We start from the raw sequence: 16,782 nt of genomic DNA on the forward strand, positions 1-16,782 counted from the left end.
AGCGGTTTTTCACTATCTGGATATGTTAAACTTAAAAATACATGTCCAACCTTTAAAATACAATGCACCCTGCCCTTGAGCCTTAAGTAGGGCCTACCTTAGGGGTAATGTACATGTAATAAAAAGGAAGGTTTGGGCCTGGCAAGTGGATGCACTTGCCAGTTTGAAATTGTAGTTTAAAACTGCATACACAGGCTGTGCAGTTACAGGCCTGAATCATGCTTGGGAGGCTGCTGCAGTGGGTGGCACAATCAGTGCTGCAGGCTGACTAGTAGCATTTAATTTACAGGCCCTGGACTCATATACTGAACTTTACTAAGGACTTACAAATAAATTAAATATACCAACCCGAGAGATAGACATGCTGCTCTCTGCTGATGAGGGGCTAAACCCAGAAACACATGTCCAGAGTTATACAGCAATAGCTGTACCTACTAAGGTGAAAAACTAAGGACTACTTTATGAAGTAAAAACAACCTTGTACTACATTTACCATGATGCAATGGGCTGACTGCATGCTAGATTGTAAGGCAGGGTGCTCCCAACGGTTTCCTCTTAGCTATTTGTATGTTTATGTATCAGTTTCAGACTTTGGCACACACTTGCTTCATCCCACCTAATATGTCAAGTAATGCATAATGTGTTACTGATCTTTTAACTCTCATCCTAATATCATTCTGAACCTACCACTGGAACTCACAACCTCTCTTTCCTCATATGGTAATGCCGTCAATTGGCCTCATCGCACTTCATGGCAGTTTCCCCCTACTGAAACAAGTTTTATCTCCTCCCTTACTGTAAAGAAGCTTTTTAGGGCATAACCCTTACCAGCAAAATTCCTCCCGAATGGAGTAGATTCTGCCACCCTTCCTACTGCTCATTCTTGATGACATATTCAATCCTATACACATCCTGAACTTTGCCATGTTCAGGGAGTCATGCTGTCCATTCAGAATCCTGGTCCTCCACAGGGGTTGGTTGTGGGCCTGCACTCGCATGTGTTCTCATCAACATGGAGAGGGTCATTACGAGTTTGGCAGATGGTTTTTACCATCTGCTGAATGTCTGACGGTGAAGTTGCCGCCAGACAGGCTATCTCCCCGCCAGCCCCATTAAGAGTTTCCCACTAGGCTGGTGGGTGAAAATCAAGGTTTCTGCATACCAGCCTAGTGGAAAACAGGCTACAGCATTGTCACCACCTCGTAATTGAACCAGCAGCAATGATGTACCCCTCAGGGTGCACCAGCACCTTCACAATGTTTACTGTCTGCAAAGCACACAGTGAACATTGCGATGATGCTGGGAAGGGGGGCCCCTGCACTGCCCATACCAAGTACATGGGCAGTGTAGGGGCCCCGTGTGGCCCCTGCATCTATTCTCTGTCCGCCTTAACACCGCCATGAAAAGGCTGGCAGAGAATGAGGTCGTAATCCAGCAGCACTGCCCTGACAGATTAGGATCTCCGCGACCTCCAGTCCGCCAGGAGTCAAGATCCTGGCAGTTCTGGTGGTTCCCTGGTGGTCCAACTGCCAGGGTTTTAATGTGGTGGTCGGACCGCCGCATTGGCAGCGGTCCAGACTGCCACCACAAGTATGACGGTCTATAGACCGCCACACTCGTAATGAGCCCTAGAGTCTTTTGCTTTGTGTGTTTCAGTTCAACACACAGCATCTAACATTGCAGATGTCCTGTGAAGCATGCCATTAGTCTTGTAGGTGTTTAGTGATCCAGCATAACCTTTGGTGGAATCTGCACCCATCTTTGGAAAGGCATTGTTTTAAAGCCAGATGCATCCCCTCCATTTACCTGTCAGAGAGAGTCTACATAAGATTAATACAGCAGGTCCAACACTGTATCACTTTGACTGGGCAATCTTCAGTACAACAGTATCTGTTGCAGCACATACTTCAAACAATCTTCAAATATTCCTGGAACATCTACGTTGACGGCAAATGACAAAGTGATGATAGGTTGCAGTAGTTTTGGGTGGAGGTTAATTACCCCATCCCCAAATCAGCCCTGCAGATAGAACATAGAAGAACTAACCCCTGCAAGAGAAATTTGTTGTATTGATCATTTAGTGTTCCTAAGCACTTGCTTTGCATTTAGTGCCTCATAGCTATGGGGAGAAAATTAAATTTCCTAGTTCTAGTGCAGTCATTATTATTCAGTGTATTATTCAGTGTTTTCCAAGCTATTAGGTCATATTCCAGTTCACAGAAATCAGACACTATTCAGTATAAGTGTTGATTACGTAAAAGTGCATTATGATAGATATTGGGAACAGTATGCCAGACAAGAATTTCTGTGATCAATCGTTTTTACTGTTATTGTTACTTTTTCTTATTTTGAATTTGAATATTATTATAGAGGCCATTCAAGGTTGTTTGCTCTTAATTTAAAAGTCTAATTCACTGGTTGTGACTGAAGTCATGTCAAATACAAGGAATTATATGCCTAGTCCTCCCTCTAGGGGTAAGACACCATTGCAGAAGACTGTTGCGAGCAGACAATCTCCGTCCCACCATGTGTTCAAGCCCAAACAGGTTCACCAGAAAAGTCACATTGCAAACACTAGACTGGCTTCAACAAATGATTGGCTAGGGGGTCAGCCTCCTTCACAAGAAAAAAACCTTCACCAAGTCAATGCAGAACACAGGTGGTATGGCTGCAAAATGCCATTATGGTTTGTAGGGAAGTGGTGGAGTTACTTTTTAAAGGAGATAGGACAGCAAAAATCAACCTACAAAGAACAAATGATCCTGCGAGCAGAACAACAAAGGGTCACACACCTTCACAACCTTCAGCCTATAACAGCAGGAGCAGGAAAGAAAAGAGACTGTTTCTAGTTAGGGAACTGATACATGAACTTACAGAGTACATAGGATTAAAGGGGAGGACATCATACACTTGTGGTTCCTTGATGAGATTCTTTTTTTCTTTTCAAGTGAAGGGCATATGGAAGAGGAGGAGAAAATGTAAGGAGTGAAGAGGTAAAACTGTGAACCTGCACAAAACACCAAATTTACACTGGCTCGTACAGAATCCTACTTTGTACACTCGGGTTAAAAGCAGGGTACTAAAACTGAAGGCTTCAGTGAGAGCTCAACAACAGATCATCTCCCTTCGAGGGAATCTTGATGATTTCAGCTTCTTGCTTTGCCATGTTGGAGGACTTTGAGCTTCAAACGTAGATTAGGTCAGAAGGTTAAAGCTTTAACCAGTGTAAACTGTTTGGCTTACACAACCTTCACTCCATCAGTTTCAGCCTGACATTGTGCCTAGTACCTGTTTGGGGTGGTTTTGCCTCAATTAAAAAAAGAAAAACGCATTAATGGTTCCCTTTATTTGTTTTTTATTGTTGGTTGTCCTTTTTCTCTTTAAATCTTTCTTGATTTTTCTAAATTTTTTCTGGACTTTGACTGTATTGTGTTTTTGTCTTTGAAATTGTTTGGTACTGTTTGAACTTAACATACGCTTCTCTGGGGAAATTGCGTGCTACTTGTGCCAATTCTACTATGGCTTGAGCAGAGATTCTCTTAGAGCATGTATTGGACCTATCCAGATTAAGAGTAGTGCTCTACAGCTGAGACTAAATCAATAACCAAATATTTTGGCACATTTGTATATGTTGTATGGGAAAATGTTGGAGAGAAAAGGGGGAGTGGCTAAAAAATGACTATATACTACAAATGTGAAAAGGAAAGAGAAAAGTTAGGAAGAATACAGGGAGGGACATGCAAGTACAAAAACATACCTACAGAAATGTAAGACATTTGCAATTTAGAAACATTACAGCCACAGCTACTCCAGTAGTACTACAGTACGACCAGGCTCAAACATACTTCAGCCAAGTCTTGGAGTAAGTCACAAACCACACATGGCCAATCACATGTACTACAAGGTTCAGATGGAATTCATTGGAGGCTGGGAATCAGACTTCCGGCAAAAGGGCATGTTGTTCAATATGTTTACACACCACAGACACCAATATTCACCAAATAATAGAAGCACAATTGGAAAACTGAGTTCAGTTTTCAATTTGAATTTATTTATTTAACATTTGGATTACAATGAGATCCACATACATAAATAATTCAGTTGTCAATACAAATACCTAAATTGTTTTAAAAAATTACAATTTTTAAAAATTTTCAATTAATTTTCAGGGCATAATAACAATTGCTGAGCTTTTCCATTGGAACATACTCCTAATCTAATAAAAAGAGGCTTCAGAAAATGACAGCACATAGTATGTAATATTGGGAGCATAAAGAGTATATTATCCATATACTGTACACTAATCCAACATAGATCACATAATTTGTCTTTAACATTCAGTTTTTGCCTCTGCAATCTTTAAAGGTAAAATATCCATATGAAATAATAAAAACTAGCAAAGCAGTCCATTGTTCTAACTATATGCCAGATAACTTTAACGTTTTTTTGCACTTTGCAGGAAGAGGTGACAAAAGTATACTTTCCTTTATTTACACAGTATGCAACGTCCAGATTCATAGAGATTCTACCAGACAATGATTTTAAATGATTTTTCAACTGTGGCAGGGGCATTGCCTCCAGATCTTTTTTCTGCATTTTAAAATGATCCAGTGCATAAATAAAATTTGTAATAAAAAAACAATTATTTCTTTTTTGTGTAAACAATTCTAAACATAATAATATACGGCGATACACCCAACATGTACTAACCGCTAATCCAGATACAAAAATGCTGATCAATCCTAGCTCTAAGCGACCTTGTATTAGGAAGGGGCGTGTCAAGGGCGTCCCTTCCTAATACAGATTTGCAGAGGTATGTAGGAATGTTTGTGACCGAAATGCTGTCGCAAAGCATTCACACTCTACCACCTAATTCAAGTAGGTGGTAACCCATTCTCAAAAAGGGAAGGGGTCCCCAAGGGAGCCATTCCTCTTTGTGAATGCATGCGAAGAGCAGACAGTGTCCCTTTAGTAAAATGTGCACCTCTACTACGGCCAATACAAATGAAGTCAGCAATCATAGAGGAGAAAGGCAAAAGGTTTGGGAGAAGACCACCCTAAGACTAACGGGTCTAACAACAGACATGCCTCAAGTGGAAACATACTTTTCAGTAATTTAGTGTAGTATGGCAATGTAATCAAGTGTTAAGGAGCTTGTCTTAAAACCCACTTGTTTAATTCAGATTGCCAAATTTTCTGATGCTCAATTTTGAAGATGTTCCAAAAAACCTTCCCCAACTGAATCCTGGAAAGATATCTGCCTGATAATTGCTTGGCAGCCTACAAGAGCCTTTTCAATGCTAGATAGTGATAACTCTCCCCTTCTAGGAAGTTGGTATTTTTCTATGTGCATAGGACTGATTACATTTAGAAAAAAAGAATGCGGACCAGAGTCTAGCTTCAGTTTTAATTACTGTAATTGGAATTGTGTCAGAACCCTTAGCCCCTGAAGAATTATCTCTCAGGAAAAACCCCTTGATATGTCCAAAAGATGGAAGGCAGAATACATGATCTGATTCTGAGGAGGAAGGAACCAATGATTGAATACAAGCTGAAGAAAGGAATTTAGGGGCATGCAGTTCTGATTAATAAGTCATCCACTCCTTATCAGAGATGACATATATCTTACAAGAAAATACGCGACCATTATTCTCTGCAACGATCTTCCAGAAATATCTTATTTTTTTGAGTTGCTGCTTCTCGAAGTTGGATCTATTTTTGATCTACCTCGAGTTTTTTCCCAGTGCATTTTTTTTGTCTAATTCTTCTTCTTTTTAGAATATTAGTTATTTCCCTCTCTTTCTGGAGTAATATAAAATTGCTGTCTCTATTTCTGTTTTTAGTTAAGTAAAAGTCTTTGGCGGAAACCTTCTTGACTGATGTATCCTTAACTCTTTTACATAGCCAAGACCTTTCCCTCAAAAACATTTTTCTTTTAAGTTTACTATTTTACTTGCGTTCCAATGTGATTTACCATTTGTTTTATTAAAGTGTACCATGGCTCCCTCTATATTTAATGACGTTGTTCCTTCTAACAAAAATTCAATTCTAAATGATAACATTTTGTGATCTTTCAAGGGATTATTAATGCTATTCATGTCTGATAATAAACCAAATGCTGAAAAAGATGCAATAACATAGTCTATGAGAGATGCACCTTTAATGCAACTATAGGTATAATTTGCTGGAACATCATTTTCCAGTCCTCCAGTCTTTTAGACAAATCCAGGCCTAGCCTTATTTCCTTTAACTGTCATGCCTTTCTGGATAACATCTAATGAGCTCTCATTATTGCTTTAATTAACTTGCCCATTGGTCAAGGGAGTATTAGATTGAGGAGTTCAAATTGTGTATAGTATACTATAGATGACATAGGCAATAAAGAGATTATGAGTGTTGAACATAGTTCCCAGGAAGATTAGAGACGGAATGTAAACTAACCTTAGGCATAACTGAAGGATAAGGGATTGAAGTTGTTTTTATACTCTGTGTGCTACTAACGAAATTCTTTGTTGTTATTGATATATTACAGGTGCACCTGTTGATGTTGCATAGTTAGAATTCAACTTTATGCCTTCCATACACGTAATTATATAAATGTCAATAACTGGAACATTGGAATCTGTAGGGTTGGGTGTGTTTAACATTCCAGAAGGAGTTCCATTAGCAAAATCCTGGAGTGTTTGATTGGAGCTAGAGTTATCCAATATTTCATGTTCCACAAGGTGATTTTCTTCCACGGTAAGGCAGACATTTTTAACAGGTAAAGCGGTTTAAATTTCCTTTATGGCTTTTGGGAAATAAACTGGGGTAGAAGCCAAACCCTTCAGCGTACCTACGCGGTGAGATTTATGATTTTTCCAGATTTTCAGCTTCTTACCATTAATGTAATGAGCACCAAGTTCACAATTTGATTGTGTGAATCCAATGACTCTACTGTAAAGTCATCCACTGAAAGCCACAAAAGAAAAAATAATTGAGGGATCAAAGTAGGTTTGACCTTGCAAATACTTATATCTCTGAACATAAGTGTACAAATGCTCTGATTATATAACCTTCACTGGGGACCATTAATATTGTACTATCTGGGTTGCCTTACATTCAATCTTCACTACACCATACCCATCAGCAGCTTCTGCTGTTGATGAGGACTGGCCGGCTTCAGTGAAAGAGGTAAAGCTGAACCCAATGCAATGTCCCACAGGCGTGCTTAAAAAATATAGCAAGACATTTTTCCAGCTACAAACACTTCTGGCTGTTTCTATGGAAATAAACAATGGAATGAGAGAGCCTATAGGATAAGTATCAACATACAACTTTGTGGACGTTATTGAGATCTTGCCTTAAATGATCTACCAAAAACTATATGCAGTGCTATATGTGATATTATTTAAAAATCAGAACAAGTCTCTGACCAGTTTGAGCACTCAATCTCAACACAGGATTTCTGTTTCACTGTCCTCACAATTCTATTTTTTTTTTCTTTACAGGCTTGACCGTCAGGGCTTTCAGAATGTCTTTGTGCCTCCATTTTACAGCTTGCAAACTGGATCCCCAACTGGAATGGTGAAGGCAATGACAACAGACAGAGAAATGGACAGGAAAGGGACTCCAAACACCTGGTGACCGCAGCCTGCTATTACTTGCCCCAAAGCCTCAAAGTAGAAGAGAACAACAACCAACGACACAGTGATGCACAGTAAGACCAAAGGGCAGCTGCAGATCATGGTTAAATTCATGGATAGGAGATCCTAGCCCCTCTAATCCCAAGAGTTGTTTAGGAGCTGTTCAACAGTCACTCCTCAGCACCCTCACCACACACAGCAGCCACGTGCAGCTTTCTTCCTTCAGGCATCCAAGAGCCACCTTATGATTCTCGACTCTCAGCTCAGCTCTGCCTAATTGATACGATGAGACTGCCAGCGTAGATTCCCAGAGAGCTGTTACAACCTCATTGTTAGAAAACAGTGCTGATTGCAGAGGCCCCCTATCTTTTTGGCCCCATTTTTCACTTTTTGCTGATGTGTTTCTGACTCTTATTGTGCCCAGGGTACTTCTAACCAGTCCCAGGGCCTGGTCTCTGTATAAAATAAGTATGCAAATTAGGCTAATTATAATTGGATATGTCAACCTACCTATAAGTCCCTAGTATATGGTAGAGCATGTAGGTTTAGGGACCCCAGCATAGGCACTGCACACATAGGTGCACTGCTTTGGTGCCCAGGGTCATTTTAAAGGCAGGCGTGCCTTGCTGGCTGCTTTTAAATTAAAGTCAAATGCAAATCCAACTTTGGAATTAAAAGTACTTATAAAGTGTTAAAAACCTCCTTTTTACATATAAGTCCCCCCTAAGGTGTGCACTATGTGCCCCTACGGTTGGGTGCCATGTAACTATAAGCAGATACGTTATAAAAATAGTTTTATTAGCCCTGGCGAGGTAAAGCAGGCAAATTCATTTTTCCCTCACTGTAGTGAATGGCCTCCATAGGCTAATTAACAAAGTCCCCTTATGTGTCAGATACCTCAAGGTTGGCATCAAATTTATTGTTATAATAAATCCCACAACTTACAATTGTTGGATTTAATATAGCTAGTTCAGGTAACAAGTGTTAACCTCTACCTAAAATGTTGCCAACTTCAGCTCTGTAGTGCCTTTCTCTGATTGGCCAGCCTCTGGCAGCCTGGCCAGGCTGTCTTGATGAGGTGTGAAGTGGCTTGGGCTGAACACAAAGGATGTACCTGGGGAGGAGGACTACCTCAGCAGATGGGGAATCAGGAAGGGGGAGGACTGCCAAACTGGTCTTCAAAGGCAGGGAAGGACATTTGGAGAAACCCAGCACCTCCCTCACATCCTGCAACCCCAGACAATTAGATGCCCTCTTAATTAGATAAGGAGATGGTAGGAGAGTGGTGTGTTTAGGATTTGTAGCCACACCAGTGGGTGGCTCAGCTGGATGTAACCTCCAAAAATCACTTTCAGCCATGATGGATTTTTAAGAATGTTGCTCTCTTGATTTTTGCCACACTTCCCAGGAAGTGGTCATGAAAGAAGCCTGTTTGGGATAGGATGTTTCACCCAGGAGCAAGGATAAATATCAAAGAGATGCACCCACACCTCAGATCCCTACAAGATCCCTTCAAGGAAGAACATCAGAAGAAGAAGGACTGCCCTGCTGGACCCCTGACCTGCACCTGGCCTCTGCACTCTGAAGGACTGCACCAGCTGCACACTTGGGCTTCACCACAAGAAGGACTTGACCTGGCTTCAACTGGTTCAAGGAGGGACTCCCTGTTTGCTACAGGTGAAAAATTGCTAATCAGTGCCCCCTGCCTTGGATAGTGAAGAAACTGACCAGCTGACCACTGTGCAGTGGCCGTTTTGGAGTTTGAGCCAGGTGCATTCTGGGAGTTGTAGTCTGCACCCTCAAGGAGCAACACAGAGGTTCTGGGACCTTGGGGTGAGCTGTTGACTCCAAAAGAACCCTAAAAGACTTTCTGGAAAAGATCCAGAAGTTTGGGGAAGATTGGAGAACTTTTTGGAAAAAGCTCCATAGAGTGACCGACCCGCTGTGGCAACTCCAGCTGGCTTGCCTCAACCGTGACCCAGCCTGGCTTGCAGGTTCATCCCGCTGAAGAAAATCTCTGAAAAAGTGACTACGTCCGAACATAGAAAGTTGACCGGGACCTCCCGAGCAGTGTATTCGAAGAGGGCTCCAGGGACATCAGATCAAGATTCAGGTTCGGCCCAGTCAAATGATTTTCATCTCGAAAAACCATCTAAGTCTGAACGTAGAAATCTTCACTGAGGGCTCCTGCAACGTGTATCCGAGTAAGAGCTCCAGGGAGGTCATATCGAACCGGCAACTTCACCCGCTGAAGAACATCTTCAAGAGAACAACTAAGTCCGAAGGTAATCTTTTGACCGAGGCCTCCTGCTTGCTGTAGCTGAGCAGGGCTCCATCACGGTCAGCCTTAAACTTTGACTCTGCCCCGGTTGAGGTGCGACCAAATGACAGGATTGGCACTTTTTGTTTTTAGGCAGTAAAGACATTCATTCTTTAGAAATTCATATCCCCGGTTCCCCTTATCCAATTTTATTCATTTTGGTGTAATTTTAATGATAAAATTACAATCTGTTTTTATAAATTGGTGTTGGATTTTCATTCAGTTTTGTGTTTTACTTATTTACTGTTCTGTGATTTTTAAGTGCATTACACACTAGTCTCCTAAGTTAAGCCTTGTCACGCGTTGCCAAGCTATCAAGGATTAAGCTGGGTTTAATTTATTGGGATCTAACTGGACCTAAGTGGAGGTTAGTGGCCTATTGCTAAGTGTAGGTACTTACCTGCCCTTACCAGTAATCCACTTTCCAACACTCATGTTCCATCACAGCTGGGATATACTATTACTGAACTTCACGTCCTGCCTTACTAAATTCTGGACATAATTTGGAAGCACACTAGACAATTCTCAGAATTCTCCCCTGCGCACACATATAAATATTTTTTGGACATTTCATGGTCCATATACATGTACACACACACACACAATGACTCTCAACACAACGAGCACAAATTAAAATTGCACAACAGTGAAATACACAAGATTCACAGCAGTAATATTTTCCATCTATTTAACAGCATCCCCTATTAGTAAAAATGTTTATTTTCACTCCATTTGTGTAAACATGCACCTAAATGCCTTAAAATTAGAGTTACATTCATTATTTGATGCTTGCCATCCCCTGTTACCTCACATCATTCTCAATTATGTACACTTAGACTAGGCATATCGACATAGGATAAACAGTGTTTTAGGTCAACCATGACAAACAGCAGGTTACATAGCTGAAGTGCAGAAATAGCCATTTCTGGGTCATCATTGAAGGGAATCACAATTTACCTCCATCCTTCAGTTCTGCTTCCAGTACCACCAAAATGTCTGACATTAGAGCTGCGGGCTGTTAGATTCATTGTAGAGAATGCTGAGTTGTTTGTTAGGGGAACTTCAAAAATATACTGAGCTTTATGAGGTGATCGAAAAGGGGATCATCTGGAAATATCCTCAGCTTTATGGAAGGGACAGATACCCAGCTGTGGAGGAATACGCAGGCGATCTGGGAGGGTATTGCCAGGAGTTGCACTGCAGCGAGGGCTGCCACCTGCATTGTCTGGTAGTATGAAAGTGGTGGAAGACCTCTAACACCAGGCCTGGGTCAGGCCTAGGATAACCTTAGTAGGTCTACTCAAAGCCTGCACCAGGGCGCACCTAACTAAACCCAGTGAGGAGAGGAGCCCTGACACCATCTACTCGTAACTCCAGGCAACCTTAAATGTTCTTTACTTTTCATAAAACACTAAAAAGGCAGTCACATTCTCATGCGTAGGTGACCATTTTGCAATGATTTCTAGGAAAAATGTGTACAATTACCATTTCAAAATTGCCACGCTTGTGCATGCTTCTGCGTGAACAGGCAGCCATTTTGAAATGGTTTTTATAATGAAGTTTTCTAAAAGTAATTTCGAAACACAACTAACATTAGCAAGGCAAAAGGATTTGCAGCCATGTCCAGACCTATTTGCTTTGCCATTATTTGTTTTAAATCTGGCTGGGACCTGAAAGCACTGTCCTCAACAATTATTGTTTAGTTGTTCTCTTATGCATTACACCTTTGGTTATTGCACTACTTTTACTCTCTAGAGCAGTTTCCTTAAAGCTTCCTGTAAAAGGGTCTCTAAAAGAATGAAATGTTTGCATTTTACCACGGTGGGTAAGTGTACCTGTATTTTGGTGCACAGTTTTAAGATGCCTTTCCACTACATCTCCACTAGTTTTTAGGGTCGAGCGTGCGCAAGCACTCTGGACCATGTTGTAATCTCTCTGTGGACTTCTAACCACGCCCATGTCATGCCCCTCACTTTCATTAGCTCGTGGGCTTGCCTTTTAAAAATTGATTGATTCCATTTCTGAAAGGCATGTGTACGTCATGCCTTTTCTGGTGTTTAGCCCTCCTGGCGCGCACTGGCAAATTACTGAAAAAATACGAGCCTCCCTGTTTTCAGCTGGTTTCTGGGCTACTTTATCTTTTCATTTCTTGTGCAGCGCAACCTCGCTGGGCAGAAATCGAGCGCTTTGCATGACATTGATCATTCTCGCACCTCGCCGCCAAGGCGCGGAACTCTCTTCCCACCCACCTGCGTCAGACCAAAGACCTCCTTACCTTCAGGAAACGTCTCAAGACCTGGCTGTTCGAGCATTAGCAGCACCCCCACCTCAGCGCCTTGAGACCCTCATGGGGGAGTAGTGCGCTTTATAAATTTCTGATTGAGTGATCGACTCCTTTACATGGATAATTGCACTTTTGCCGGAAACATGGATAACTGCAATTTTGCCGATAATTTTCACTGCAAGCAAACTTCTGTTTCATTTTCTGTGTCTCCTTCACGCACATGGCGACCATCGGCTCGCATATGTTAAACTGTTTTACATTTCATTATTAGTTTATGTGGCAAGAAAAGTCCAGTTTGGAGTTTACAACACTAATAGCTCTAGCACGAGCAAAAGCGAGACCCGTTGCATTGCAAATGCTTGTTGGATTTGTCTGGTGTGTGATTGGCCCAAAAGCAAGTGTAGTAGTTCATGGCGATATTAGCTCATAGGTTAAGAGTGTTTGGGACAATACTTCTTCAAGTAGAATATGCGTATAAAACAGCAACACTTACAGTAACTGACATGGCATATCCGCCCCCCTCCCCAAGTGTAATTCGAGTTCATAGTGCTAACACTCTGTTTAGCTTCAAACCCTATATGAGGGTGTTATGATTTTACATAATTGTAGAATACATCGCTGCTTTTAAATTTAGCATGTCCTGTCTGAGACATCTTAACAAATATGCAGACTTCTTTTGAAATACTCATATTTTCCAATGATTTCATAAACTGTATGTGCACACTACTCCAGCTTTCTTCCACTGCGAGAAGATGTTGATGAATGATTTCCTTTGGACACATCCAAAGTTTCATTCCAGGACATCTGCCAATAGCAGTTTTGCTTCCAACATATTTTGAATTCTGATGCCTGCTATGTAATGCAGAATTAATAGCTTCTAGATCAGCAACGAACAAGAAAGAGGTAAAATAAGCACAGTCTTCTGTCGTCAGCGCTTGGCTTCGAGCCTTTGCCTTACACAGTGTTATTTTGGAAGGCTTGTGCTACTAGTCCTCGACATTAATGTTGTCAAATAGTTAGAAATTTAGGTTTACCATAGAGATGTATTTTTTTTAAAGCAATCCCAGTCTCTTAAAAGGACACGGGCTGTTTTAAAAATGTAATTAGAGCAGACTCAGTCCCTTAAACGGAGAGTGTTTTTTTTAAGTGTACATCAGGGTCATGACACTGACGGACTCCACCATTCACACAGTGAAACCTTTCCCGAAGACACTTTTATTTTGCGAGTCCGTTGTCTCTCTATGTCAGTAACTTACCAATTATTTGGGACACAAACCATTCATATATTGCAACCAAAATCGCAAATAGGAGAGAGGGCGGGGAAGCCTCTTGCACGTCCCCTCCGATTTGCGATTCGAAATCAGTCCCAAATGGCAATGTGCTATTCAGAATGCCTTTTCTAACTCACAGAGTAACTTTGTACAGTGTACCACACTCTTTTGCTGTTGCAAAGACAGTAATTTTGAAAACCACAAGTTCACTGACCACAAAATAATGCCATATATTGGGCCAAAAACCTATATTTTTCTAATTCCATACCCGTTTTATACTTTTTGCAACACAATGAACATGCAGTTAGAGCCATGTCCTCCAGCAAATTCAATGTTCAGGCTTGTTTATAATTAGACTAGAATACGCAGGTTCCCTGATGGGAAAGCAGGAAAATATACTGCTGAAATTAATTCACCTAGCATGAACGAGTTGTTAATATAATATATCAAGAGTGAATGCCTAGAAATCTTATTCAAAAGTATAACGTTTTCATAATTTTCTGGCTTGAAAACTATTTCTAGGGAAATGAGGCATCCTTGTCTTGGGTGGGCCTCAAAGGTAGAATTATTTTTGAAACATAGGCCCTCATTATGACAATGGTGGTAAAAAACGCCTACAGTTGCTGCCAAAAGAACGTCGCCGCGGCTACCATCCGTTCGCCGAATTGTGACCACAGCTGGATTTCCGCCATAAGAAGGGCGGAAATCCAGCTGTGGCCATACTGGCGGATGCTGGTAAGGTGGCGCTGCTACCACCAGGAGCACCACACCAGTAGACCACCGCCAGCCGTATTATAACAAATAATATGGCCTGGCGGGGTTCTGCTGGTGGGTGCTGTTGATGGTAGCAGCGCCCTGTCCTGAATTCCCCCTGGATACAGGTAAGTCGAGTTTCTGACAGGGGAGGGGAGTGGGGGGTGCTGTGTGTATGTGGTGCGTGTGTACAAGTATGTGTGAGTGTGTGCATGAATGTGTGTGAGTGCGTGTATGAATGGAAATGTGAATGCGTGTCTGCGTGAATGAATGCATGCACTTATGTATGTGTATGTCTGTGTGGGTGAGTGTGTGTCTGCGTGTGTGTGTGTATGGGGGAGGTTGGAAGGGAGGAGTAGCATAGATGAAGAGGGAGTGGGGGGTGCTGAGGAGTATCACTAATAGGGCCTACCGCCATGGTTTTCATGGCGTTACGATTGCCACGGAAACCATGGCATTAGGCAGGGTCATTATACTGCCGGCAGCACAATAGTGGCTGCTGGGCTGGAGATTTTTTTCTCTAGCCCAGCGGCTGCTACCACCATGGCGGTCGGAGTGGTACATTGGTGGATAGGCTTCAGCCAACCTGCCAATGTCATGTTGTGGGGGTAAGGACTGCCAGCCTATTCCGGTACTACCGCCACATTATCTCTGACCACCGGGGTCATAATGACCCCCATTGTTTGGAAAATGTAAGTGCTACCTTCTTGCAGACTGTCTGAGTGGTCTAATATGATTGGATGAACTTGAGGATCATATTTAGTGACAAAGGTAACGGATAGTGTGTAAACAACAGTTAGGGCCTCATTACGAGTTTTGCGGTCTTTTGGCAAGACCGCCACAATGGCAGACTCCAAAAGTCTGCTATGTTGGCAGTAATCCGACTGCCATATTAAGAGTCACACTGTGAAGTCTGCCAAAAAAACTGCCACATTTCCCAAACCGCCAGGACACTTGAGTGCAGAAAGGAGGCGGTCCCATCACCAGCACCGCCAGCCTGGCAAAAATACTCCCATCATATTATGATCCACAAATCACAACAGCGGTTCTTCCTTGGCGGAAAACCATGGGAGGTGTGAACCACGGTGGTGTCAACTCACATCACACTGAACACAACACCACATTGGATAGTTTGAATACCCCACACCTGACACACATCCACACCCCGACACCTACTCACTGCACTATATAACACACCCATACATAACCCACAATTCTTTGTAGACAGAACGCCACACACAGCCACAGACAACCAACATTTTACAGAGATTTAGAAAGCAAGAATAGGCACCCATTCACATTTCACTTTGCATACATCACACAAAACATACGCAACATACATTTTACTATCACACACAATCCACAATAACCATCACTCACTTACATCACAGCACCTACACTTCACCATTTACCTATTTCTTTAGCATTTTCCTTTGAAAACCACCCCACACCATCCTCAGCACCTCTACTATGTACCCCAAAAAACACTCACATTTCACGGATGCTGAGTTGAGGGTCATGGTGGACAAAATTGTCAGTGTAGAGCCACACCTGTTTGGAGCATAGATTCAGCAAACATCAGTTGCCAGGAAAATGGAGTTGTGGCAAAGAGTAGCCAACAGGGTCCATCCTGTAGGCACCTCGCCACGCACAAGGGAGGACATTACAAAGAAGTGGAATGACCTCAGGTGGAAGGTGTGTTCCATGACATACAGGCATCAGCTGGTGGTACTCAAGACTGGCGGTGGGCCTCCACCTCCTCCCCCTACTTTCACATCTTGGGAGGAGAAAGTATTGGATATACTGCATCATGAGGGCCTGACTGGAATACCTGGGGTAGTGGAGTCTGGTAAGTTCCCACAAAATACATTTCACCCAATCGTTATGTCCTACATGCTCCCTCACCACCCCAATTAACATAACACCCACTAACACATCGGTCCAAATGTTCCAATACCCGTCTCTGGCATGCCACATGTCCACTAAACTCACCTGGCTCCACAGCCCTTGGGAATGGCATGTGAAGTACTAGCAAATCATAGCACTACTACTCCCAGAATGCAATATCCCACCATTGTGAAAACCTGAACAGTGCACCAAATGTGAGATGTCATGCATGTGAAACTATCAATCTAACCCATCATGTATGTGCAAGTGTGAAACAGTAAATCCCAATAGCAGCAATGCAATGGCCCACTTGTACTATCATTGCTAGCAAAACACAGCTATAGCTGAGTTCCCAATTACAATGCCCTTAGGATAAACATTCCTAAGATGGTAATGTACCCACGTGGGGTGGAAATCTAGATGCACATGCAGTACAACCAGTTGCAGGTCAATGTCTATTGCTTACTCTCATAATGTGTCAGCACTCTGACACTACTGTGCATTGTACACCACTTTTTGTGCCATTTATCATGTCAGACACTTCACTAGGCAATAAAGATGAACACCCATGTCAATAAACAGAAAACATAAGATGGTATCAGCAGTTCAACCACTACCAGCATCATTTAACAGCTTCAAACA

Source organism: Pleurodeles waltl, chromosome 8 (genome assembly GCF_031143425.1).
Source record: "Pleurodeles waltl isolate 20211129_DDA chromosome 8, aPleWal1.hap1.20221129, whole genome shotgun sequence".
NCBI lineage: Eukaryota > Metazoa > Chordata > Amphibia > Caudata > Salamandridae > Pleurodeles > Pleurodeles waltl.